Source organism: Mesoplodon densirostris, chromosome 2, assembly GCF_025265405.1.
Source record: "Mesoplodon densirostris isolate mMesDen1 chromosome 2, mMesDen1 primary haplotype, whole genome shotgun sequence".
Lineage (NCBI taxonomy): Eukaryota > Metazoa > Chordata > Mammalia > Artiodactyla > Ziphiidae > Mesoplodon > Mesoplodon densirostris.
The window spans coordinates 92,345,299-92,358,124 of record NC_082662.1 but is presented as its reverse complement, the minus strand read 5'-3'; the positions used below and the strand labels follow the sequence as shown (position 1 = coordinate 92,358,124).

At 36.1% G+C, this 12,826-nt stretch overlaps 1 pseudogene; it reads right to left on the bottom strand.

Moving 5' to 3' along the window:
- Window positions 1–11,787: 11,787 nt before the first annotated feature.
- Window positions 11,788–12,573, bottom strand: LOC132503376 (oocyte-expressed protein-like; annotated as a pseudogene).
- Between the last annotated feature and the right edge of the window lie 253 nt (window positions 12,574–12,826).

Sequence of the window (12,826 nt, the reverse complement as noted above, 5' to 3'; positions counted from 1 at the left end):
GAGTGTTCTAATTTCATTCTTTTACATGTAGCTGTCCAGTTTTCCCAGCAAAACTTATTGAAGAGGCTGTCTTTTCTCCATTGTATATTCTTGCCTCCTTTGTCAAAGATAAGGTTACCATATGTGAGTGGTTTATCTCTGGGCTTTCTATCCTGTTCCATTGATCTATATTTCTGGTTTTGTACCAGTACCATACTGTCTTGATTACTGGAGCTTTGTAGTATACTCTGAAGTCCAGGAGTTTGATTCCTCCAGCTCTATTTTTCTTTCTCAAGATTGCTTTGGCTATTCGGGGTCTTTTGTGTTTCCATACAAATTGTGAATTTTTTTGTTCTCGTTCTGTGAAAAATGCCATTGGTAGTTTGATAGGGATTGCACTGAATCTGTAGATTGCTTTGGGTAGTATAGTCATTTTCACAACGTTGATTCTTCCAATCCAAGAACATGGTATATCTCTCCATCTGTTTGTATCATCTTTAATTTCTTTCATCAGTGTCTTATAGTTTTCTGCATACAGGTCTTTTGTCTCCTTAGGTAGGGTTATTCCTAGATATTTTATTCTTTTTGTTGCAATGGTAAATGGGAGTGTTTTCTTAATTTCACTTTCAGATTTTCATCATTAGTGTATAGGAATGCAAGAGATTTCTGTGCATTAATTTTGTATCCTGTTACTTTATCAAATTCATTGATTAGCTCTAGTAGTTTTCTGGTAGCCTTTATAGGATTCTCTATATATGGTATCATGTCATCTGCAAACAGTGACAGCTTTACTTCTTCTTTTCTGATTTGGATTCCTTTTATTTCTTTTTCTTCTCTGATTGCTGTGGCTAAAACTTCTAAAACTATGTTGAATAATAGTGGTGAGAGTGGGCAACCTTGTCTTGTTCCTGATCTTAGTGGAAATGGTTTCAGTTTTTCACCATTGAGAATGATGTTGGTTGTGGGTTTGTCATATATGGCCTTTATTATGTTGAGGTAAGTTCCCTCTATGCCTATTTTCTGGAGGGTTTTTATCATAAATGGGTGTTGAATTTAGACAACGCTTCTTAAAGAAAATTTCCAGTGATGTGATAAAGCTTCCTCCATATTGCCAAGAAATGTTTAAATGGATTATTTTTCAAAGAAGGATTTTTAAAAACCCATTCTAGATTAATAGGAAGCTGGTCCCTTTCTGTTTCATTAAAAAAAAAAAAAGGTGAAAGACAAGTCAAAGCCCAGTTTAGAAAAAAATGTCATTTTATATCAAACCATTTCAGGTAGTTTTTACTTCTTTTCTCACGATTCTTCTCTAGGCTTTTACAGTGTAGGGTTATAGAGGACCGTCATTTTTAGTCCTTCTATCTATTTTTATAAAAAATGAAAGTGGTTATATGTAAAGAATGAAAGCCGTCCTTCCTTTGAAATAAGGCTAAATCATTTTTAAAAGATTTCAAGCTAAGTGTGGCTCTCAAATGCTTTTCAATCCAAGAAATGCTCTGGCCTTCACTCATTAATAGGCAAAGTGATTACATTATTTTTCCAATTCTCTTGTTATTGCTGTATCTGTTTTTCAGAAGGCAATGCTAGAATTAAAGAACTTCCTTTTAAAAATGCAATAAAATAGTGAGTTTTCTTTTAAACCAAAGTTAGAAAACTTTGTTCAATTTCTATTTTTTATGTCCTACCATATTGAGAGACAAATATCTACCATATGTGAAATGTAAACAGCTAGTTTTAAAACGCATTGTACAGACTTACAGACTCATAAAGACATCAGAAATGGTTGCAACTATCCTTCTATTTAAATAAATGAAGAAACTCAGGGAGGAGACTAATACCTCCAATATGCCAGTTACTCTACTCAGTTTTTTTTATCTATTTTACCTCATTTAAGACTTACATCCAACTTGCAATCAGAGTCGTAAGTCCTAGTTTATGACTAGTCCAAAGTCACAAAGTGATTTAACTGCAGAACTGAGACTTCTGCTGGAGACTTGTCTTAATACATAGCTCTTTCTGCTATACCAAGCCATCTTGTACCATCGATTGATCAAAGGCGTACATGAATATAGTGACAGGCTGAAGAGAAATTATTTGGGGAACTGAACCTTATTGTCAAAGATAAGAGATTTAAGACTAGATACTATAAATGTGATTTTTTTCTGTGATAGAGACTACCTTGTTAGATATAGATTAGATAACATCCCTATTTTAGTACCATCTCAATTGCCATAGGTAGAAGGTCTGTGACCAAACAGCTAAATGTAGCTGAATATGATGCAGCTTAATTGGCTTAAGCTTACAGCTATAAATTTCTAATTTTTTATGCTCTAGCTCAATTAAGCTCACCTAAGGCTTTAAGTATTCAGCAATTTATTATGAGCAAGAGTATAGCATATTCACTACCTTAAAATAATCATCCAGATTCAAACTTAGACTTTGCCACTTTCTTGACTACTCCCTTACCTCACTTCTCTGCATCCTTGACACTTGGGTCAGAATTACTATCCAAAAGCATATGATTAAATATATTCACCAAATATTTACTGTCAAGCCATTATAAGTAGAGAAGATCTAGATAATTAAGTTAAACAATTTTAGACTCTTAGGTCTTTCTGATAATTGACTCCATTTTTCTTCTTACTTTTTGTGAATAATTTTAAAATATAGAAATTTCACTTGTTAGATTTAAATAGGACTTTTCCCCCAAGCTTTGCTAATTACATAAACTTTAAACAGATTTTACCCACACTTTAATTACTTCACTCATAGGATGAGCTAAGAATATATTTCAGACATTCCTATTTCCAGGTTGTTCAGAATTCAGAAGTGCTGAAGTGTTTTGAAATTCCCCTGTAGAATTTAGTGCAAAAATACAAGTTAAAAATAAGTAATTGGATTGAGATTATAAATACACAGATTTAAAAGGACATGGCCACAGCAGAATTTAAAAATATTTATAAATTCTACCAAACCTCCTTATTCTATTCAGGAGCAAATATTCAAAAGCAAAGGAATAGTCACACAGGAAGGAATATATCCTTGTGTAAATTTTAAAATTAGCATTCATTGGGGCAATCAGGTTAAAGTCAGTCATTCTACAGAAATATGTCTAAGAAATAAAGGGCACTGTCTGATGCATAGGACTACCTGGCATCCAGAAAATGCCTGGACAGAATCCTCTGAGATTCATGGTTAAGCCGAGCATCTACAAAAGTAGAGTTGCCATTTACTGAGATGGGGAAGGTCACTTGAGCAATTCTGCATTGTTTCTGTGATAGGAGGGGACAGAGATAAGAAATGCAGTTTAGAATAAGCTGATCATATGCTGCCTGTGTAGATCCAACTTGAGATATTAAGTAGGGAGTTTAGGTAAATGAATTTGGAGGTCAAGGAATAGATTCAGGCTGGAAATAAAATTTTAGGGGTTCACAGCATGTAGATAATAGCTAAATCTCTAAGACTGGATAATCTCACTTAGGGATGAGTAGAGGAGATACAGAAGAGTAAAAATCCAAAGACTGATTCCTGGGACAATCTACCATCAGAGATCAGGGAGCTGAATAGTAAAAGCAAAGGGAGCTAAGAAGGACAGGATGGTGAGAGAGTAGGAAAAGCAAGAAAGCCAGAGTGCTGGATGTCAAATGAATAAAATATTGACATTTCAAGGAAAAGAGAATGATCATCTGCATCAAATGTTGCTGAGAGATCACAAAAGATGAGGACTGAGATTTGTCTTCTGATTTAGCACTGTGGTGACCGCTGGTGACTAACTAGAACAATGTCTGTGGAGCAGTGGGAACAGAACATGACTGGAACAGGTTAAGAGTAGAATAGGAAGAGAGGAACTGGAGATCAAAAGTTCAGAAAACTCTTTCGAGGCATTTTACTTTTTTTTTTCTAAAAACCAACCTTTAATAAGCTCTGCCCCTGAGTGATCAAAGTGAAAACTGGGGAGACTTTGGAGTCCACCTACTTCCTGGTTTATGTGACCTTGGAAAATTACTTAACTTCCTTGGGTTCAATTTTCTGTAAAATGGGAAAAATGATGCAGATGAAATCAATTTATAAAGCAGTGGGACAACATCAAGGCATTTTACTTTAAAGAAGAGCAGGGAAATGGTCTGGTAAAGGGATATGTTGAGTTAAAAGATCTTTGTAGTTATTTAAAGATTTCTATCAGATAATATATTAAATTTTCTTTAAAATCTACTATTTCATTGTTTTACAATTCATCACAAGGAGCTAAATAAGGATCAAATTAAGCTCTAATATCTGGCATTGTTTGATCTCTGATAATACTTTGCAAATAAAATTAAGGTAAGTTTAGGTAGTTGACATGTAACATCAAACTGAAAATTCATTATGTAAGTCAATTAACTAAATCCACACATTATCAACAAATTACCTTCCTCCTTTTGAAACCTAAGATTGTAAATATTCTTCACCTATTTAATTGAATATGTTAAATCTGTGGCCTTATAATCTTCCCTATTAATATTTAAATGTTTTTCCATGAATAGATTAAGACAACCTAAATACTGAATTTTTGAGTGTGTCAATATCCACACCTAAGATATAAAATATAAGATATAATCTATTTACCATGTTTAGTCATATGTAGTAGGCAGATGTCCACATCCTAACCCTCAGAACCAGTAAGTATGTTACCTCACACAGATAAAGCGCCTTTGCAAATGTGTTAAGTTTAAGGTTTTGAGATGGAAAGAGTACCCTGGATTACCCAGGTGGGCTTAATTTAATCACAAGTGTCCTTATAAATGAAAAAAATGGCAGGAGAGTTAGAGTCAGAGAAGAAGATGTGATGATGGAAGTAGAGGCTAGAGTGATATGATTGCTGGCTTTGAAGGTGGAAAGGAGCCACAACTGAGGAACTCAGACAACTTCTTGAAGAGGGAAAAGGCAGGAAGCAGTCTCTTTCCTAGAGCCTCTAGAAGGAACACTGTCCTGTTAAGACTTAAATTGTAGCTCTATGAGATCCATTTCAGACCTCTGACCTATAGAACTGTAAGATAATGAATTCTATTATCGTAAGTCACTTAGTTGGTGGTAATTTGTTCTAGTTGCAATAGAAAACTAATACACCGTTAGGGATCTATATTTGTCTAGATCCCTCAATAAACTGAACTCCTTAAAGTCAGGCTCTGGTTTTGATCAGCCCTGTATTTCTTACAGATCTCTATAGTACCTTGCCTATAACAGTTGCTCAATAAATGCTGAATTTCTTTGGAAAATTAATTAATATATAAGCACTGTATCAAAACTAGACCAGTAACTACAAAAATGTTTGTGCAGAAGGAAGCCCTAAAGGGGAAAATGATAAAATGTGGTATTTATCCTCATTGTTCTTTCAAAAAAATGAGTTTACCAACATAAATGAAAGACACATTGGAGAATTATAAATTATGTGACCTTTTCTTACTCAGGATGCTACTATAATTCCTGAATATTAGAAGAAACATGCTCTTAGATTTCCACCAGTTTTTAATATAAGTGCATTCTAGGATTTGCATATTTTTAATCATGGAAGAAGTAATAAGGTAACACCATTTTTTTAAAAAATTTCAGCAATAGTTACTTCAATTTGTAAAATATGTTTGTTGATTTTATTTTTATTTTTGGCATGAAATCCAAAAATAGAAGTTTAATAATAATTTACCTTTTTTAAAAAAAAGTGTTTTCTGAAAATAACTTTCCTATTATACAAAACAAAGTTTGTGACTATCTTCATAAACAAGGCTGTATTCCATTTCAATCCTTCATTGCTATATTGGTCACTATAATAAATGATACTGTGATTTAGACATAGTATTAAAAATCACTGAGATCTTAATGTTTGATTTAACTCTGAAACATACTAACCTCTCCTCCCAGTGCACATAATATTGTACTATCAAATTATAAAAAAACATAAATAGCTGAAAAATCATCTGGATGATTTTATATTTAACAAAGAATATAAATATATTGTACTGCTTTCCTGTTTGTGATTCCTTTAGACATGTTATTCAACATTACATCATTCTTAGCTCAGTGAATCATTTTTCCTCAAACTAAACCTAAACTGTATTAAAGTTTTCACTTGATCTTTTTTATAACTCTTTGATGCCCCTGATATTGTACTATCTAGCTTACATATTTGGTTTGTTCACATGTCTTTTTTGCTATAGGAATAGTTAGTATACACTCCGTATAGGTATACTCAGTATATATTCAGTATATAGCTATGTATACTCAGTATACAGCTTAATATCTAGCTCATAGTAGGTGCTTTATAATAAATCAATTACTCAGATCTCTCAGTCATAAAAACTCTTCAATATTAATGATTTATTTTTTATGACAACATTCAGTCAGATCTGACAGTCAGTACAGACTTGAGCCAATTTGGTGCCTTGAATATCTATAAAAATAATACAAAATATGAAAATAATAATAGTTCTTAAGAATTGAAAGGTAGTCATCATCAACAAAAACTTCAATTGCTCTCAATATATTATATTTAGTAAGGCAGGAAATTTAACTATGTATATATTTCAAAAGCATTGTCAACAATCATGAAAACTGAAAATTCAGCCAGCCAGAATGCCAATTCCTCAACTAATCTCTCCTTGTGATACTAACTCTCTGAGATCATCTCCAGAATTATAAAAAGGAAGGGACACTATACTTACCTCAGAGGGATAGAGTGAGAATTAAATGAAGTAATATCTCAGACAGAGGAGCTTGAACTTGGAAGTCAGATAGACCTAAATTTAAAATCCATTATGTCACACCTCTCAAGGTCTCTGCATCCTCACTTGGAAGAGGAGGATGGCAATATCTATCTTTGAAAGTCTATTTGGACTTTTAAAGATAAGGTATGTCAACGTATCTGATATAAAGTAAACATTCAATGCATAGTAACTATTATTGGAAAAGTAATGACGCAGAATAAATGTTTAAAAAATATTTCCACTGTTTTTTAAATTAGAAATATTTTTGATCTGTGAATCACTGTTCCCAGCTGTGTAACTGCCTAAAAGTCAATTCAGCCTTTATGTCTCAGTTTCCCACATATACAATAAGAATGATGATAACCAGTGCTTTGTACCTCTCAGAGTTGCTGAAAGGATCAAATGAGGCAATACAAATGAAAGCTCTTTGAAAAGTGGTGTTATTAATAGCTGTGCTAATACTCATAATAATTTAATAGCACAGATAAATCTGGCATTAATTCACAACAATGGGTCATCTTACTGAGGACATTACAATGATCTATTTTCAGGATAGAAAGTTCCCAATGAATTGTCAAGTATATAGAAATAGACTTCTGAAAGGATGCCAAAGCTGGAACATCCTCAATTCTGTGTGTTTCCAGCTATAGGAAGTGAAACTATTCTACCTTGCAAAGATAATTATTACTTTATTTTAATATTCATCAATTTTTCCATGTTTTGAATATTTGCCAACTTCTTTTCTAGGAAGGGTTTTGAGCTATTTCTAAGAGAGGAGGGTTATTGTATTTTTAGCTCTATCAAATGATTATGATCATTATCTTTAAGTTTTTCAAGAGTAGAGAATCAAGCTTTAAAAAATAAGCATGAATTTTAAGATAAAGTGTTTCATTGTTTAATGGCATACTTCATCATTTAACTTAAGACAACAGAAACTTCTTTATCAGTGCCTTTTACTTGTTTTAAAGATGACTTCTTTCAGACAGTTCAGATCTTAAGAGAATTACAGTGTAAAAATTATTCAAAGCAAATTTTCAAAAAGACATCACTTTAAAAATAACAATTCCAGCTGGTTAAATGAAGGACACCAAAAAAATTTGAGTATTTTCTGTACCCTGATAGCACACTGGCCCAATTGTACAAAAAATATTGATATTTACTTCTATTCCTTGCCACTTAAAAATCTAATTGACTTTCTTTTATACAACCTTGTATTTTAACACATTCTATTAATTATTAACATGTATTGTGTACATAGAATGCACACAGCATACCATGTATAGTGAACCTACTTTATGTAATGTTTCTATGTGCATAATTTTTGGAATTCTTAAAACTGTTAATGTTTGCTGACTTTAGTAGGCCAAGTGAGTAATAAAATCAAGATTAAAAAGTAGTGGCCTTGGGCTTCCCTGGTGGCGCAGTGGTTGAGAGTCCGCCTGCCGATGCAGGGGACATGGGTTCGTGCCCCGGTCCGGGAAGATCCCACATGCTGCAGAGCAGCTGGGCCCGTGAGCCACGGCCGCTGAGCCTTTGCGTCCGGAGCCTGTGCTCCGCAACAGGAGAGGCCACAACAGTGAGAGGCCCGCATACCACAAAAAAAAAAAAAAAAAAAAAAAAGTAGTGGCCTTATACATAGTACATAGTGATGAATAATCCAAACATTAGCCAAACTGTCAAGCATTTAAATTACTATTCTAAAAAGAAATTTCCCAATCTCTCTTCTTTTTAACTGTATTAAATGTTGTATTAGTTTGCCAGGGCTACTGTAAGAAAATGGGTGGCTTAAACAACAGATACTTATTTTCTCAAAGTTCTGGAGGCTAGAAGTCCAAGATCAAGGTGTCAGTAGGTGTGGTTTCATGTGAGGCCTTTCTCCTTAGCTTGCGGATGGCTTACTTCCTGCTGTGTCCTCACATCATCTTTCCTCTATACATGCACATACCTGTGTCCATCCATATGCCCTCTTCTTATTAAAAAAAAAAAGTCAAACTGGATATGGGCCCACCCAAATGACCTCGTTTTACCTTAACTACTTCTTGCATTTCCAAATACACTCACATTCTGACATACTGAGGGTTAGGACTCCAACATGCTAATGTATATAAAGGATAGAGTAAAGGATCATTTAGTAACTTTGTTGTGGATAATTTTTGGAAAATTGGAATAAGGTTTAATTATAACCATCTTCCCACAAATGTTGAACAGTCAAAAATGTTCAATGGTTTTGTAAAAATCCCACAAGGAAAATCCTGTAGGAATATTTATCAAATTCCTACAAAAGGAGACAAAGCAGGAGCTCCTAAGATTAAATATAAAAGGTGGGGATGATGGAAAATCACACAGAAAACAGTAAATGGTTTAACTATATACAATAAAATTTTTTCATATGCAAAAATTTGAGAAGCAAAATGGTGGACAATATTGGTTATAATGGACCATTATTTGTTACAAAAGCTTATACAGATAATAAAAATCCTTATCTTCAGAGTTGAAAGAAGTAATGATAGGACTGAATAAAGAAAACTAAACAAAATTAAAGACCATCTACAGAATGGGAGAAAATATTTGCAAATGATGTGACCAACAAAGGATTAATCTCCAAAAAATACAAACAGCTCATACTGCTCAGTATCAAAAAAACAAACAACCCAATCAAAAAAAATGGACAGAAGATCTAAATAGACATTTCTCTAAAGAAGACACACAGATGGCCAAGAGGCCCATAAAAAGAAGCTCAACATTGCTAATTATTAGACAAATGCAAATCAAAACAACATTGAGTAGTTTTAACCGGTCAGAATGGCCATCATCAAAACGTCTACAAATAATAAATGCTGGAGAGGATGTGGAGAAAAGGGAACCCTCCTACACTGTTGGTGGGAAACGTAAATTGGTATAGCCACTATGGAGAACAGTATAGAGGTTCCTTAAAAAATTAAAAACAAAGCTACCATATCATCCTGCAATTCCACTCCTGGGCCTATATCTGGAGAAGACCATGATTCAAAAAGATATGTGCACCCCAATGTTCATTGCAGCACTATTTACAATAGCCAAGACACGGAAGCAACCTAAATGTCTGTCAACATATGAATGGATAAAGAAGATGTGGTATGTACATACAATGGAATGTTACTCAGCCATAAAAAGGAATGAAATAATGCCATTTGCAGCAACATGGATAGACCTAGAGATGATCATACTAAGTGAAGTTAAGTCAGACAGAGAAAGACAAATATCATATGATATCACTTATATGTGAAATCTTAAAGAAAAAAAGTGATACAAATGAACTTATATACAAAACAGAAAGAGTCTCACAGACATAGAAAACAAATTTGCATTACCAAAGGGGAAAGTGGGAGGGATAAATTAGGAGTTTGGGATTAAGAGATACACACTACTAAATATAAAATAGATAACCAACAAGGACCTACTGTATAGCACAGGGAACTATAACCTATAAGAAAAAGAATCTGAAAAAGACTATATAATATACATATAACTGAATCACTCTGCTATACACCTGAAACTAATACAACATTGTAAATCAACTATACTCCAATAAAAATCTTTTTAATTAAAAAAAATAAAAATGTAAAAAAGCATTTAACAAACATGTGAAGTAAAGCAGAATAACATTCAATATCACTTGCAATCAAAGATTTGTGTATATGTGTGTTTAAAAGCTTTGCAAATGGCTTGAATCCATTACTGCTAATGGGTAAAGAAACTGCATGAGTTGAATCAACTCCAACTTTGTGTCTTGAAGCCACAGAATTCTTGGTAATCTTTCCTCCAAGAATTCTGCTTCCTGAAAGTGGAAGCAACAAGGGGTTGGGACTATTTTGCACAGATTGGTCACACCATTGTAATGGGTAATGGAAAACCAGCCCAGCCTATGCAGGACATCTGTCTGGGGAGGGGCAGGGTGGGGTGGGGACAGTGGGCTAGAAGGACACCTTCCAATGCACAAGTTGTCCAGGACCCTGGCTCCTTATGGTAAATCACAGCACCAGCAGAATGAATGCTGATCACCTCTCTTTGCTTGCATGTTGGAATGCCTACCCATGTGCAAGGTGGGAAGCTCCACTCCAAGAAAATGCACAGGCACACTCCTTGCTACTCAGGGAGCAAACTACCAGCTTAAAAGTGAGAGCCTTGGGCTTCCCTGGTGGCACAGTGGTTGAGAGTCTGCCTGCTAATGCAGGGGACACGGGTTCGAGCCCTGGTCTGGGAGGATCCCACATGCCGCAGAGCAACTAGGCCCGTGAGCCACAACAACTGAGCCTGCATGTCTGGAGTCTGTGCTCCACAACGAGAGAGGCCGCGATAGTGAGAGGCCTGCACACCGTGATGAAGACTGGCCCCCGCTTGCCACAACTAGAGAAAGCCCTCACACAGAAACGAAGACCCAACACAGCAAAAATAAATAAATAAATTACTAAACTCCTACCCCCAAAATCTTCTTAGAAAAAAAAAAAGTGAGAGCCTTGGAAGAGAAGTGTGGCATTACCTAAGAGCTTGTTAGAAATGCAAATTCATGGGCCTAATGTACTGAATCAGAATCAGTGGAGAAGGGGCCTAAGAAATAGTGTTTTAGCAAGTTCTCAAAATGATTCTTACACACATTAAAGTTTGAGAACAAATGAAGCAAAAGAAACCCAAAGCTGATTGACCCTGCATTTCTGCCCCCTGTGCATGAGGGCCTGACTCCGACCATAAAAGCAAAAGGGTTAGCAGTTTCAAACGGTAGAAACTGAGAAAAAAAGAAAAATAAATCCACCACCTATCAGCCATTTAGCCACCTCTCACATCAAGACATGAATGAATAGTCCATCTTTTATAAATCTGCTTAGTTTTGAGTGAACAAATGTCTTTATGCCATTGGAGAAAAAAAGGAATTCATTTATTTAGTAGAATGGCACTGCAAACTCACGTTTGCATCAAAATAATCAAACCACTATCCATCAAGATACAGAAAAAAAAAGTGCAGAGATTTAAGGATATTTGCTTCCCTTTAACTTTAGTAGCAGAAGCAGGATTATTCTCATGCTCCTGATAATACTTATGCAACAGGATGCTGGGGGGGTCTGGGGACCTGATGCATGGACCTTCAAGAACTCCTCAAGTTGTACCATCTTCTCAGCTGGGTAAGAAAAAAATGCTCGTTGTTTCAAACTAGTCCTTCATGAGGGTTGGGGAGGGAGGGAGAGGGGGAGGTTGGAGTGGGGCCAGCAATATCAGTTCTTAGGGTGGAAGCTCTGAACCTAGGATCTGGAAATAGTGGCGTAACCAAGCTGAGGCTGGCATGGGTAGTGATGGGCCTGAATGCATCATATCTCCGCCTCCTTTTCCAAGGTCCTACTTGGACGCCTCTCACAAAGCAATGCCCAGGATCTACATGCAGCATACTGGAGTTAGGAAACTGCAAAAAGTTGTGGAAACATGAGAGGTTGGAAGGAAGCCAGGTACGACCAGGTATTTTCCCCGTGGCTCCCTCCACATGAACATTTTACAAGACCTTCACCTCAATCACGATGCTCCTGGTGCCTCGACGCCAGGCTCAGGAGCCTACTTTCACCAGATGTTGTACATCCGGCCATCCGAAGACGGTGATTTCGACTAAGTTTCGGGCATTAACTGTGTCCACCGTCAACGGGGCCAGGCTCATCCACTCCATTTTCGGAACTATGGCTCGGTCTGGGCCGAAGAGCAAGTCAGCCAGACATGCCTCCAGGTAAAACAACACTGGGTTTCTCAGTTCCTGCACAGGAAACCACCATGGCCAGGTGCAAATCCGTGGTGGCAGAAGTGGTAACCCCAGCAGCCCCTCTCCCCTGGTGGGCGTCATCCTTCCGTACCCGCGGGCCTCAGTGGCACCTGCGTCCATCGTCAGGCTCCAACCAGCAGGCCGGGAGAGAGGTCATGATGAGCAGCCTCGTGGGACTTGGGGAAGTGCGTAGCCCGGGCCTTTTAAGATTTCCGGCTGGGCCCGCCCCTCTCTGAATCTCTTCTTATGGTCAAATGTGTTTCTGTATCTACACTCCTTGAGTATATGTGTATATAACGTCCATGCTTTTGCTTTAGACCATTTGAAAACGTTT